Here is a 14,410-nt window from a genome sequence, read left to right on the forward strand (position 1 = left end):
ATGACACATTGAAAAAACATGTTTGCCTACTGGGATACTGAAAGACTGACAAGTCTGTAACTTTAGTAGTCAATGTGATGGTACTGCATGACACCTATGCTGATACACTGAAGTGAACAGCAGTACTTCACTCTGTGATCATTGGCATTCTCCCAACCTGTATGTGGAAAAGTTGAATCAAAGTGTTTACAGTATTGTCTATCATTATTATTAAATGCACAATCTACCCAGATTAAACAGTACATGTGAGATTGAACATTACAAATGTCTTACATTTGAGAGAAATGTCTTTGTGCAGGAGGTGTTATAGATTACATAAAAATATGGTTAATAAATGACTCTCACACATGAGCTGTGGTTAAGTGGTAGTTATTGGGGAGTGCACAGCAAAATTAGTGAATTGGATCAAATATAACAGAAGGGAAACAGTGAAGGGTTCTGTCAAGGTTGATGAAACCATCAGGGTAGCATCTACAACATTAGGAGACATAAGTAAGGTGTCCTTGCAACATAGAAAATGAAGGTATGTTTCAGAAAAGTCAACAGGGTGTATCTGTGCCACACAAGGGGTACCAATCGTTTTGGTCTTGGCATCTTCTCCTACTGGATGTTTTGGGGGATGTCCACATTTGCGGGGGTTCCTCAGCTATAGAGGCAGGGATATCTGAGGCATGTCCTTTATCTGGCAGAGCCTCCATTCCAACAGCAGCCACAAATGTAGAAAGGGCTGATGTCTCATTGTTAGTAGAAGGGTCCAGATGGTGAGTACAAAACAGGCTCAGTGCGGTATTCATGTGTCCCAGCACACCTGCAATGGAAGCCAAGTGGGCATTTTGTGCCTGCCACTGCTGCATTACTTTTTGGTGGTTGTCCCTCTGTGGCTGCTTTATCTCCCCCATCATGGTGAGTACCTGGCTCATCATGCCTTGGAAATGTTGGTAAGCTCCCAAGACTAGGGAGAAGGCATAATGGCCAGTCATATCTCTAAAAGCTTCCATTCTCTGGCCCACGCCATCCCTTCCATGTAACCTAACCCACATGCCTGTGCCCCTGGGACAGTTTACTCACTCCCACTGGTGCCAGGCCCATCATTGTCTGGGTTAACAACAGGAGACTCAGGTACCTGTACTGGGAGGCAAAAAATGGTAGACACTGTCCTTGGAACACAGGTCTGGGGGCAAATGGTTGCCTGTGATGTTGAAGTAACAGGGCTGGGAGGAGTAGATGTGGGCAGGTTGAGCCTCACAGTTGTTGACTGACCAGGTGTGCCACATGGGCCATCTTTATCCTCACTGTCCACACATCTAGGGGTGTATTCCTCACATAGGGCTTCATCAAGAAGGTTGGTGGCAGTCTCAGGTGTACTTTCCATGGTGATGTTGGATAGATTACCTGTAGGAGAAATAAAACACACAATTGATGTAAGTAATATGACAAGGGATATCAAAGTTTGATCTCAAGGCGTGCTATATGACATGCACACAAGGCTTTCACTTGATCTCATGATTTGACAATGACACCTACTTCCACATCTGGGTTAGGCCTATGTGGGACACAGTGATTTTTCCAAATGCATACACCTTATAACAGGATGTTGGAGTATCTTGGTGGGTAGATCATTGTTCATTGACTTGTATCTTGTCAGATTGATAACTTGATATGATAAAGTGATCTCTAAGTAAGGTGTATAGCATCATTGAGTCAAGTAACAGCTGCACAATGTAAAATGGTAACAGAGCATGTCAAAACGTAAAGGTGTAACCATTATTCCTGGTTCTCTGTAAGGGGTTACTCCAAGTACACCCAGCCTACTATATTGGTGTCCACCCAGGTGAGTACATGAGATTTGTTTGGATGTTGATGTAAAGGCCAGTGTTTTAGGAACACAGCTGTAGCTGTGTGTTGCTTTTATAATTACTGGCAGATGCCCATAGCATTGCTGGCATTGCCAGCATTGCCATGGACTGTACAATAGTGAAGGGGACAGGTGGGTTGAATTGATTGTTAGTTTCACATGCAAAGCTGTTTAACTTGTAGGACAGAGTTCTGGTTCCCTTAATGGTAGTACAGTAAATGCTGGGAGCTGTAGTGCTATCAGACCCTGTACTTCCAATGCCATAAACAGTGTGCCCCCAAGGTGAGTTTAGTTGACATGTAGTATGACAGAAAGGGGTATGTGGACATTTGGACACAGGAGTGGTGAGTGGGCTGGCTTTTATGGTGGCCAAAGGTGATCAGTGAGCATGCAGGACATTGCAGTTCAGTGACGGTTGTTGAATTATGACTTGCCCGACTCCACTACCCCAGATATTCCTGAAAAGTCTTCAGGATGCAGGATGTCCAAGACCTTTTCCTCCCTTGATATATATTTTGGAGGATGAGGTCGGGGCCCACTGCCAGTCTTGAGGACTTTTAACTGGTGCCCGGCGGTCATGGAACATACCTTCCTACTCAGGTCACTCCACCTCTTTCTGATGTCCTCCCTTGTGCGTGGGTAGTTACCTACCAAATTGACCCTGTTGAATATTCTTTGCCACAGCTCCATTTTCCTGGTGATAGATGTTTCCTGGACTTGTTCGCTAAATAACTGTGGCCCTAATCTGATAATTTAGTCCACCATGAGCCTCAATTCATCATCACTTAATGGTATGTTTTTGTGAGACATGATGTCATGGTCTGCACGTCTCTTACCACCATTGGCTGAAGGACTTGAAGGAACACCCGGTCTTCTACTGGTTCTGGACTGGCCAAGATAGGGGCGACCCTTTCTAGTAGCCACAGTGCTGCTGACTGGAAAAGACGCCAAAGCAGACCGTACCCTCCCAAAGGAGTCCCAGAGGAAAAACCCCAAAAGTTGGGAAAAAACCCTCTATCACAGGAACTCCTGAAAAAGAGGAAAAATAAACAACGAAAAAGGGAAAAATAGAACAAATCTTGCTGGAAAAAACAGGAACGCAGAAAACACGGAAAAAATATGAGCGAAAAGCACCAACATACGGAAGTGTTTGCAACGCAGGGAAGAAAAGAACTGAAATGCTTATATCCCAGAACACAGGAAGTGACACAACAGGAAGAAAGTGTGACACCATCTTGGATTGGGAAAGACCATATAGAAAAGAATAGGAAAAAAGACCAAGTACAAAAGGAAAGGAAATAGGCATGCTGAGAAGAAGAATACCAAGTAGGAAGACAACATGGACACAAGAAAAAAGAAGAAATGAAGGTGGAGGAAAAAAGAAGAAAAAGGAGGAAAGAAAAAGAAAAAAACCTAAGGAGGTAAGTATAGGTGACTTCAGTAAAGGTGGCAGGGGCTGTGGTGTGACCCAGTGCACGAAATGTGCCTCCTGGGTTGCATCGCAAAAACTGGTAGGCAAAACCACAGGCTGCAGCGGTGCCGGCATCCCAAAACTCCGGCCCGACTGCAGCTCGAGAAAGAGTAGCCGCGGTAGTGAGTGGCAACACACATGATAGCAGTGGATGAGACGGTGAGGAAGAATTAAATAATTAGGTGAATCAGTGGTGATGAGGTGTCACTGCTGTGATGTGAGCTGTTCATCAGTGAATGTGTGTGGTATTAATTTATGTGTTATGTATGTTATAAAAGTGTGGGATGAGTGCTATACGAAGTGTGTAGGGGTGCCTTTTATATGGTTGATAAATTATTTTTGTGCAGCATCTAACTTGTGGCGTTTGGCATTCTGATTGAAAAGGATTGTGGGGTGTGAAGAGGTGTGTTTTATAATGCAGTGTGCAGGTGTGTTAGGTGTGTGGATATGTGTCAGGTGTGGGGTTTTCAAACTATTGAATGTGGTATGGTGTATCTCTGATTTAATCACTGACCGCTGCGGTTCGTACCACCATTGGTGTTCCGCCATGGAAGAACCGCTATCATGATTTGTGGGTTGCAATAGGATCTGAGGTTATTTGGCGGGCTGGTGGTGCTGGTGGTGGGACCGCCCCTATCCCACCCTTCAGTGTCCTCACAGTTTCAGGATTCTGGCTGTCTTTTGGCATTCTGGCTGTGTAACTCGTAATACAGTGGTCTGTATGACCACCAACATGGTGGTCTTCTGGTGGCCGCCACCACTGCAGTCTTACCGTTAAACCTCCAAACTCATAATGAGACCCCAAGTGTAAAATATGCAACAAGAAACCATTTGCATTTGAAATTTTAAAAAAGTGTTCCATTAGCCTTTGTCCCTGTAACAGAGGTAGGTAACAATTACAACTTACTTATAGAAAGCCCACCCAACCCAAAAATGGAACACAGCATAAGTCATTAAATGGACTACTCTGAAGATACTTGGATTGGCAGAATACATGACTCAGCACACACCAATCCAAATTCCAAATACGATGGTGGAATGTATGCGACAGTACCATAGCTCAAGAAGCCAAAACATACAATGCAGTAGAAGGATGGCACATTGCCTTCAAATCTGCACAAGAAAGACCCTAACCTACACTTTACAGATTCATAGAAGCCCTTTTAGAGAACGGAGCTACCAACAACTACAAATGGTGGAATAAGAAACCCAAATTAAACCTAAAAGTAGCAAACAAATGAATAGAAAGTAAAACTTGCTATGTAATAAAACAAAACTCTTTAGTAAGAGCAAAGGACTACATTAGTTAGAATCAATAACCAAAGCCCTATTAGAAAAAACAAAACTAACTTCATTGTAACCAATGAACCTAAAGCAAAATTCAAACCAGCTTAACAAAAATATTTTAAACTAAATATTAAACAAATTATTTTATATATCAGGCAAAAAACTACAGCTTAAATAGCAACAAGACACATTCACAGCCATCAAACGCACCCTTTGGACAGGTCACTCACACTGCACTGTCACACTACACAAAACTGCATGTCTGCACATCTTAGGCAAAGGGACACTGAAGTGTACACAACATTGTGCCACACAACAGCAAAAATACAGCAATATCACATCAACCAATACATCTGTCACCGTCGCATTGTAGACATGCCATAGACTGTCATCAGATTCAACACACATATGTATGGATGTTTTATTTGACACACACACCCCTCCCACTAAGCATCCATATAATGGATCCAAACATCACCCAAACTGCAACAAATTAGGAGGACAATGGGATACAGAACAGTCAGAGAGACAACTATCCAAAGCTTACTATGCGATCAATACGTGTACAATAGTGATGGTGGCATCAGGAAGACTCTGGGAACGGCCTGCCCTGGGACACATTTCACATTGCACAAGCCCCTAAAACATCATTTGCACAGGAACTGTCCCTTCAGGATCTCAGGAACAAACAATACGAGGGCCAAGTGACATGCCTATCTGCATATTGTGGATGTGCAAGTCAAGAAAGCATATACAACAGCAACAGTATGGGCCATACATCTAAATGGAATAGCTACAAGGTACACACAGCAACATGGACACATGCACAGTCACGTACAAAAGAAGCTAGCACAATTGAACACCCTCCAAGTCTGGACAAAGAAAGCTCTAGATGCTACACATGAGACAAATCTACAATCCATATAAGGGGGCAAGTCTAATACCACACATGCTGACATGGGACAACACAGGGTGAAATACTTATGATACCAAACATAACAAAATGAAATTATACCACAATTGCATTAACACCCACATATCCATACAGTCAACATCTACCTTTATCTTGGTTGAAACCAGCATTGCCCACAAAGGCAAATATTGAAAAGAGTAGCTAATGGACCAGCACTTGACTCCTATCCCTGCCTGGGAATCTCCACAGAAAGGGGCATCAAGTGGGCAGGCATGCACCTCAGGGGTTATCCTTGGGGGGGAGGTGGGTCAGATTTGGGATTGTTGGGTTTGAGAGGGTTGGACAGTTTCTTAGGAGGGGTGTGCTTCTTCTTGGGGGAAGAGGTATGGGTGCTTGCAAGCGGGGCAGGTGTGACAAAAGAGGACTTGGGCACAGAAGGGATGGACTTAGATGTGGGTGGGTCCTCTTGGGATTAGGAGGGGGTTTGGAGGAAGCATGAGAAGGGCAAGATCAAAAAGGAGACTCTCCTTTGGAAAACAGGGTGTTGTGGAGCCATTTTAGTGATGTCTCTGGGCACGTTATTTTAGCAACTAGGCTGCTTGTGTCCTTCAGCCTTGAGACCCTCACGGGTGAGTAGCGCGCTTTATAAATGTTTTTGATTTGATTTGATTTGACAGTTTATTCTGCTTTATTTTATTATTTTAGAATCGGCCTCACTCACAGTGGTATTTTATTATCTTTATCTAGTTGTCCTTTGGCCTAGGAAAGCATTACATTCCGTAGCATGATATGCCTTTCACTCAAGGCTGCAGCCAGATCGAATTGTCAGCACAAGTGGTACACTGTGGCCTACATTATGACTTTGGTGGTAAGTACAGCCTACCGCTGTGGCGACGGCCACCAAAAGACCGTCGCTGCAGTTAACATCCGTCCACCAAATAATGACCACAGCCGAATTTCCAGATTTCAAGAAGGGTGAAAATCAAGCTGTGGCCCTGCTGGTGGATGGCCTTAAGGTGGCGCTGCCACCACCAGCAGCGCCACGCCAGTAGACCGCCGCTAGCCATATTATGAAAAATAATACAGCCTGGCGGTGTTCTGCAGGTGGGTGCTGCTGGTGGTAGCTGTGTCCTGTCCCCTGATGGAAGACGCCTGGATCCAGGTAAGTTGGGTTTCCAATAGGGGAGGAGGATGGGGGTGTTGTGTGTGTGTGTCGGGTGTGTGCATGAGTGTGTAAGTGTGTGCGTGAATGCAAATGTATGTGTAGTGTTGTTTGCATGCGTGTATGCATGTGTGAAGATGCGTGTATGGATGGATATGTGAATGTGTGTCTGCGTATCAGTGTGAATGTGGTACGGATGTGTACATGAATAAATGGATGCATTTGTGTATGGATGCATGGATGCTTGTGTGAGTGAGTGTCTGTATGCGTGTCTGCGTCTGTATGTGTAGGGGGTGGGGGAAGAGAAGGGGGAGCATGGATGGAGGGAGGGTGGGGGGCGTCTGGACAGTGTTTGGGGAAGGAGAGGGCCTCCTATCAGTGACAGGGAAGGAATTCCCTGTCACTGATCGGGTCTACCGCCATGGTTTTCGTGGCTTTACAAACGCCACGAAAACGATGGCAGTAGGCAGGGCCAGAATGCCTGAGGCAGTACAATAGCAGCCTCCAGGCTGGATATTCATATCTCCAACCCAGCGGCTGCTACCGCCATGGCGGTCGGAGTGGTACATTAGCGGGTTGGCAATGTCATAATGTGGCGGTATGTACCGCCAGCCTGTTGGTGGTACCACCAACACTTTACCACCGACCGCCGGGGTCATAATGACCCCCTGTGTCTCTAACATTTCCAAAAACACACGTATTGTTATGTGGGGACATTTTCTCATCAGTTGCTTCTTGCATCTTTCATTGTTCTTATTATTGCATTTCATGCCATTTTATCTAAGACACAGCTGAGTCAATAAACGTTATTGAACCATGTCCTCACTCTGTCTTTGCATGTGCGAGATTAATGTAACTGAGAGAAAAGGATGAGATCTGAGCCACCAAAATTTCCCTTAGAAGTCATCATGTCATGTGCCTAGTTGTCTTAAATCACCCCTGCTCTTGGACAGAAATGAAGCACTGCTAGCTGGCCGAAAATGGATCAGTCCGACAGTTGTCACATCCTGTAGGATTGGACTCAGTTCCCCACAATTCAGGCGATGCTGCCAACCAAATCAAGCAGCCTCATTAGCATAATGAGAGCCAACATGACAGGGGACATTCATCAGAAGGGGTTGGGGATTTGGAGGTTGAGGGAATCGGCATCTGGTGTGTGGGTATAGATGTCTTGGGTGTGTGCATGCGTGAGGTATGCTTTTATTTAGTTGATGTCTGAGTGTGTGTGTGCATGTATTGGGGGCTGGGAGGTGGAGTTGCTAGGTGATATGGGAGTGGTGGATGTATGTGTGTCTGTTGGGGTAGTATCTGGGGTATGCTGGATGTTGTGGATGTTTGTGTTTCTGTTGGTATGGTGGATGTGGTGGATGTTTATGTGTCTATTGGGGTGGTATCTGCAGGTATGGAGGATGTGGTGAATGTTTGTGAGTCTGTTGAGGTTGTGTCTGCGGATATGGTGGGTATGGTGGATGTGTCACTAGCTGTTGTGGTGGTGCCTGTGGGTATGTGGGTTTGGTGGGGGTGGTGAGGTGTCTGGTGAAGTGATGTCTGATGCCGTGTTTGTGGGCATATGTTGAGTGCCTACATGCCAGTTTATCTTGTGGTATTTGTGTTTATGTGTGCTGCTTGTGTGTGTCTAGGTGGGTGTATGCATATGTGTCAGTGTGCTTGGGATAGGTAGGGAAATGGAGGATTTAGATTGGGAAGAGGGAGGTGAAGAGGGGAGGAATGTGGAGGGTGACTGGCTGCCATCAGTTAAGAGGCCAGAACCTGAAAAGATCTCTTTAGGCCAGACATGGCACTATAGCTGCCTTCCAGGAAAGTAATGGTTTGATGAAGGCAGCGGGCCACCCCCTGGATGGCATTCAAACCGGTAGTCTGACCCACAGAGGTGCTGCTCAGGAGGTCCATAGCCTCCTCACTCAGGGCATCAGGGGTAACAGGAGCTAGGGCAGAGGTGACTGTGGCAAAGGAGACGCTCACCCTCTTGAGTGAGCGGGCACGGTCAACTGGGTGGGGAGCCACAGGGAGGGTGGTGATAGAACTGTGTGTGGCAGACAAGGATGGTACAGGAGTAGGCCCTAATTGGTCCGCCACCACTAGGGAGTGGATACTAGAGGTTCAATCTGATGATGTACCTTGGTCAGATGCTTCCCAACTTAGTTGTGCCCTGTCTCCTTTGCTTGAGAGATTAAGGGGGTCATTTAGACCCTGGCAGTCTTCTGACCACCGGGGTTAATGTGGCGGTATCACCGTTGACAGGCTTGTAGTAATGACGACAAATAATGACCATGGCAGTGAACCCTGCCATAGACAGCCAATGTACCACACCAACCACCAGTGCGGTAGGAACACTGAACACGGTGGTAGCCACCTACAGGCAGGTAGAAGACAAGGATCCACCCACCATATCATGACACAGCACACCCCCAGGATTTCCGGGGCAGTAGCAATGACACCCAAAGCCTGGTGGAAACACATCATATAAAAGGAGACACTCACCTCCAGGGACACAGAGGAGTCGGTGGCCACCATGGAACCCGAATTGCAAGTCTTCACAATGCTGTACCACGCCATGGCCGTCCTGGAATACCAACGCCGGCGAAGATGACAATGGTGAGTACAGCCGCCTAGCACACAAGCGAGGGAGAGAGAGTGGGGAAAGTGACACATATGACCACTGGTTATTGAGGGGGCTTCTTGCCCACTGCTTCTGGAGGGAGCTCCTTGCCCACTGGTTAATGAGGGGGGTCCTTGGCCTCTGGTTTGGGATAGGGCTCCTTGGGCTCAGTTTTGGGTGAGGCCTCCTTGTCCTTGTTTTTGAGTGGGGCCTCCTTGGGCTCAGTGTAGGGTGGGGCCTCTCTAACCTTGGTTTGGGTGGGGCTGCCTTGGCCTCAGTTTTGGGTGGGCCTTCCTTGTCCTTGGTTTTGAATGGGACCTCCTTGGATTTGGGTGGAGCATCCTTGTCCTTGGTTTTGGGTGGGGCCTCCATGTCCTTGGTTTTGGGTGGGGCCCCCTTGGCCCTGTATTTGGATGGGGCCTCCTTGTCCTTGGCTTTGGGTGGTGCCTCCTTGTCCTTGGCTTTGGGTGGGGCCTCCTTGGGCTCAGTTTTGGGTGGGGCATCCTTGATCTTGATTTTAGGTAGGGCCTCCTTATCCTTGGTTTTGGGTGGGGCCTCATTGGCCCTGGATTTGGGTGGGGCCTCCTTGGCTTTGGATTTCGGTGGGGCCTCCTTGGCTTTGGAACTGGGTGGGTCCTCCTTGGCCTTGGATCTTGGTTGGGCCTCCTTGGCTCTGGATCTAGGTGGGGCCTCCTTGGCCTTGGATCTGGAAGAGGTCTGCTTGGCTTTGGCTCTGGGTGGGGCCTCCTTGGCCTTAGGTTTTGGAGGTGGCTCCATGGTCTTGATAGTCTGGGGCAGGAGGTGGGAGGAGGGATGCGAGTGGAGGTATAGGGAGGAAGTGTGCTGGACTTGGGTGCAGGTGAACGGACAGTGTGCATGTGTGAGGTAGATGGCTGTTGGGGGTCTGAATGCGAGCATGTGTGTGTCTGTCGAAGGGTCGGACAGGGTGGGGGAGGGCAAACATGAAGTGTGTATGGATGTTGTGGTGGTGTCTGCAAGTAAGGTGGGTGTGATGCATCAGGTGGTGATGATGGTGGTAACTGTGCATGTGGTGTGCATGTCTGCAGGTCTGCTGCTGTTGTGACTGTGCAAGCCTGTGCAGGTGGCAGGTTCAGGGACTGTTGATGCAGTGCATGCAGGTGTGAGTGAGGATATGACTGTGAGGGAGGAGGAGGAGGGGGAGAAAGTGGAGGCAGAGGATGATTTTGTGTGTGCATCTGGATGTTGGCTAAGTGAGTGCTTGTGGGCTGAAGTGTGCTGCCTGTGTTTGTCTGTGCAAGTGTTATTTTGGGTGCATGCTTGTCAGAATCTGTGCGTGGGATGGGTTGGGGGTGAGGAGAATGGGACTGAGAAGTGGAAGTTGGGAGGGGGACGTTTGAAACAGGGACAATGGCTGCCATCAGTGAAGAGGCCAGAGCCTGAAATGATCTCTGTAAGGCCGCTAAGCCACCGTGATTGCCCTCCAGGAAGGCATTGCATTGTTGCATCTGTGATGCCAGCCCCTGGATGGCATAAAGTATTGTTGACTGCCCTACAGAGATGGATCTCAGGAGGTCAATAGCCTCCTCACTGAAGGCTGCAGGGCTGACTGGGGCAGGGCATAAGGTGCCTTGGGCAAAGGAGATGCCAACCCTACTGGGTGAGCGGGCACGGGCAACTCGGTTGGGGTTGTAGCAGTCTCGCCTGGTTTGTAGTGGGTACCTAAGGTACTTACACATTATACCAGGTCCAGTTATCCCTTATTAGTAAAATGTAGGGAGTGTTCTATCAGCTTAGGCTGTCTAGAGGTAGCTGTAGCAGAGCAGCTCAGGCTGAATAGGATACATGCAAAGCTCCTGCAATACCACTATAGTTACACAGTACTTATACACAATAAAATACAATACTCAGTGTTACCAAAAATAAAGGTACCTTATTTTAGTGACACAAGGCCAAAAATATCTTAGAGGCAATACTCATTCTGGAGGTACGTATTATACACAATATATACACTAGTAACCAAAATCAGGTAAGTAAACAGTCATAGAATAGTGCAAACAGTAGAAAATACAATAGATTGCAATGGGCCTAGGGGCAAAAAAAACACGTACTAAAATGGTGGAATGTGAATGTCAAATTCTACCCTAGGCAGGTGTAGTGTGTAGAGGGGCGCTGAGAGTGTAGGAAAACACCAAAGGTAATTAAAGTACCCCACCCCAGAGCTCAGAAAACAGGAGTAAAGTACAGCAAGTTTCCTCAGGACACACTACAAGTTGTGATAAAGGATTTTGCAAGAACCAAGCAAGACTGCAAGCAACAAACAATGGATTCCTGGTCCTGAAGACCTGTGGAGAGAGGAGAGCAAGTCTAGAAGTCAAAGAAGAGTCCAGGAAGGACAGGAGCCCCTGCCAACCAAGAAGAAGGTGCAAAAGTGGATTTTCTGGTCAGAAGAAAAGTACAGAAGAGCACCAATGAAAATGGCTGCGGGTTCCTGCATGGTGCAGGAAGTGCCCCACGTTGAGTTGTTGGATGCAAGCTGTTTGTGTTGCTGGATTCTACCAACAAGCCTTGGTTCAAGCAAGCACGGGGTTTGCCTCAAAAAGGAGCTGCCTGGACACAGGAGGGACCTGGGGGTCTCAAATTGGACTGAGGAGACAGAGGGGGCTCTCAGCACTTCAGAGAGCCCTCAGAAGACTAGGCGGCACCCACGGGAGTCCCAGAACATGGGGACAAAGACAATGCAAAGTGCGGTCATCGCAGCACTATACTGGAAGGTCCCACGCCACCGGAGAACAACTCAGGGAGCTGTGCGTTGCAGGATGGAGTACTGAGGACCTGGGCTACGCTGTACGTGAAGGATTCTTGAGAGAAGTTCACAGAAGCCCAAGGAGCTGCAGACAACGGGGTGCACAGGGGTACTATTGCAGAATGGAAAGGTAAGCACTTACTTCCACCAAATTTGGACAGCTGTACCTTTGGACAGTCTGGATCACTTTGGCCCACCACCTGTGTTCCAGGGAGCACGCTCGTCATCAGTAGAGGAGTCCCCGAGTACTGGTTGTCGTCATAGAAGGGTGCCTACAGAAGCAGGGAAGTGATGCCGTCATTCCTCAGGAGATTCCTTCAGTTCTTCTGGTGCAGGGTGAAAATAGGCAGTCCTCAGAGCGTGCACACCTTGGAAACTGTTGCAAATGCTGGCTGGAGCTGAAGTTGCAGGTCACAGAAGTCGTCATGGATACATTGTTGAAGTTACAGCAGTTCCTGGAGCATTCTGCGGTTGATCCGATTGGTCAGAAGCTGAAGCAGAGGATCTATAGGCATCCTGGATGAATCTTGCAAAGCGAATCAGAGGAAACACCCAGAGGAGAGACCCTAGATATCCCTGAGAGGGAATTGGCCACCTACCCAGTTATGTACCTATTAGGATGGGTCTCTGACGTCACCTGCTGGCACTAGCCACTTAGAAGTCTCCAGGAGGTCCCCACACCTTGAAATCTAAGATGGCTAACACTAGAGACACTCTGGAGAAGCTATGGGCACCACCCCTTTGTCCAGTTTTGCACCAGAGCAGGGTCTGGGGGTCCCTGAACCGGTGTAGACTAGATTATGCAAGGAGGACACCATTTTTGCCCTTCAAAGCATTTCCATAGGCTGCCCCTCCCATGCCTGTAACACCTATTTCCAAAGGAAGAGGGTGTAACACCCCTCTCCTAAAGGAAATGCATTATTCTGCCTTTCTGGGGTTGAGCTGCTCAATCCCCATGAGGGCAGAAACCTGTCTGTGAGGTGGCAGCAGCCGGGGCTGCAGTGGAAACCTCAGAGAGCTGGTTCGGCAGTACTGGGGGTTTCATGGTGGAGCCCCCAGTGTGCATGGGATTGCCCCCCATACCAGGTTTGGATTGGACAATTCCACGATCTTAGACACCTCACAGGGCCATATTCAGAGTTGCCATTGTGAAGCTACATATATGTATTGACATATATTTAGTGCACACTTATAATGGTGTCCCCGCACTCATGAAGTCCGGGGAACTGGCCTTGGACAACATGGGGGCACCTTTGCTAGTGCAAGGGTGCCCTCACATACAGTAATTTTACACCTAGCCTTCGGTAAATGAAGGTTAGACATATAGGTGATTTTTAAGTTACATAGTGCAGTGTAAATTGCAGTTAAATAGTGTGTGCACTATTTCACTCAGACAGTAGTGGCAGGCCCAATGAAAGGTTTGTATGAGCTCCATATGGGTGGCTACTACAAACTTACAAGGGGGGTCCAGTGTGCCAATCGGAATTGGAATATGGAGTCACTATAGTGTGGTGACAAATTTGGTAAGCGGAGAGAGCAGAAGCACTGGAGTTCTGGTTAGCAGAACTTCAGTGACACAGTCAAACATTCTGACAACACATATAGGGGGTCATTCTAACTCTGACGGGCGGCGGAGGCCGCCCGCCAGAGTTCCCCCCTCCAGAACACCGCTCCCCTCCAGAACACCGCTCCCAGTGCCCATTGGCATGGGCACTGCAAGGGCCCCCAGGGGCCCCACGACACCTAATACCGCCATCCTGTTCCTGGCGGGCGAACCGCCAGGAACAGGATGGTGGGATGGGGTGTCTGAATCCCCATGGGGGCGCAGCGAGCTGCGCCGCCATGGAGGATTCAGAAGGGCAGCGGAAAACCGGCGGGAGACCGCCGGTTTTCCTCTTCTGACTGCGGCTGAACCGCCGCGGTCAGAATGCCCTGCGGGGCACCGCCAGCCTGTTGGCGGTGCTCCCGCCAACCCTGGCCCCGGCGGTCTAGTACCGCCGGGGTCAGAATCACCCCCATAGTCTACAAACTATGAGCACTGGCGTCCTGGCTAGCAGGATCCCAGTGAGACACGCAAAAAACACACTGACAAATAGGTTTGAAACTATGAACAATGGGGTCCTGGCTAGGAGGATCCCAGTGAGACAGTAAAAACACACTGACACTCACAAACAAGCCAGAAATGGGGGTAACCATGCTAGAAAGAGGCTATATTCTCACAGGGGCTACGGTAAAGTTGGTGCTGGTACGGGGGTGGTGGTAGAACCTGTAGATGAGTTGGTCCCAGAGGGTTCAACCACCACCAGGGAGCTCCCAT

Source organism: Pleurodeles waltl, chromosome 2_2 (genome assembly GCF_031143425.1).
Source record: "Pleurodeles waltl isolate 20211129_DDA chromosome 2_2, aPleWal1.hap1.20221129, whole genome shotgun sequence".
Taxonomy (NCBI): domain Eukaryota; kingdom Metazoa; phylum Chordata; class Amphibia; order Caudata; family Salamandridae; genus Pleurodeles; species Pleurodeles waltl.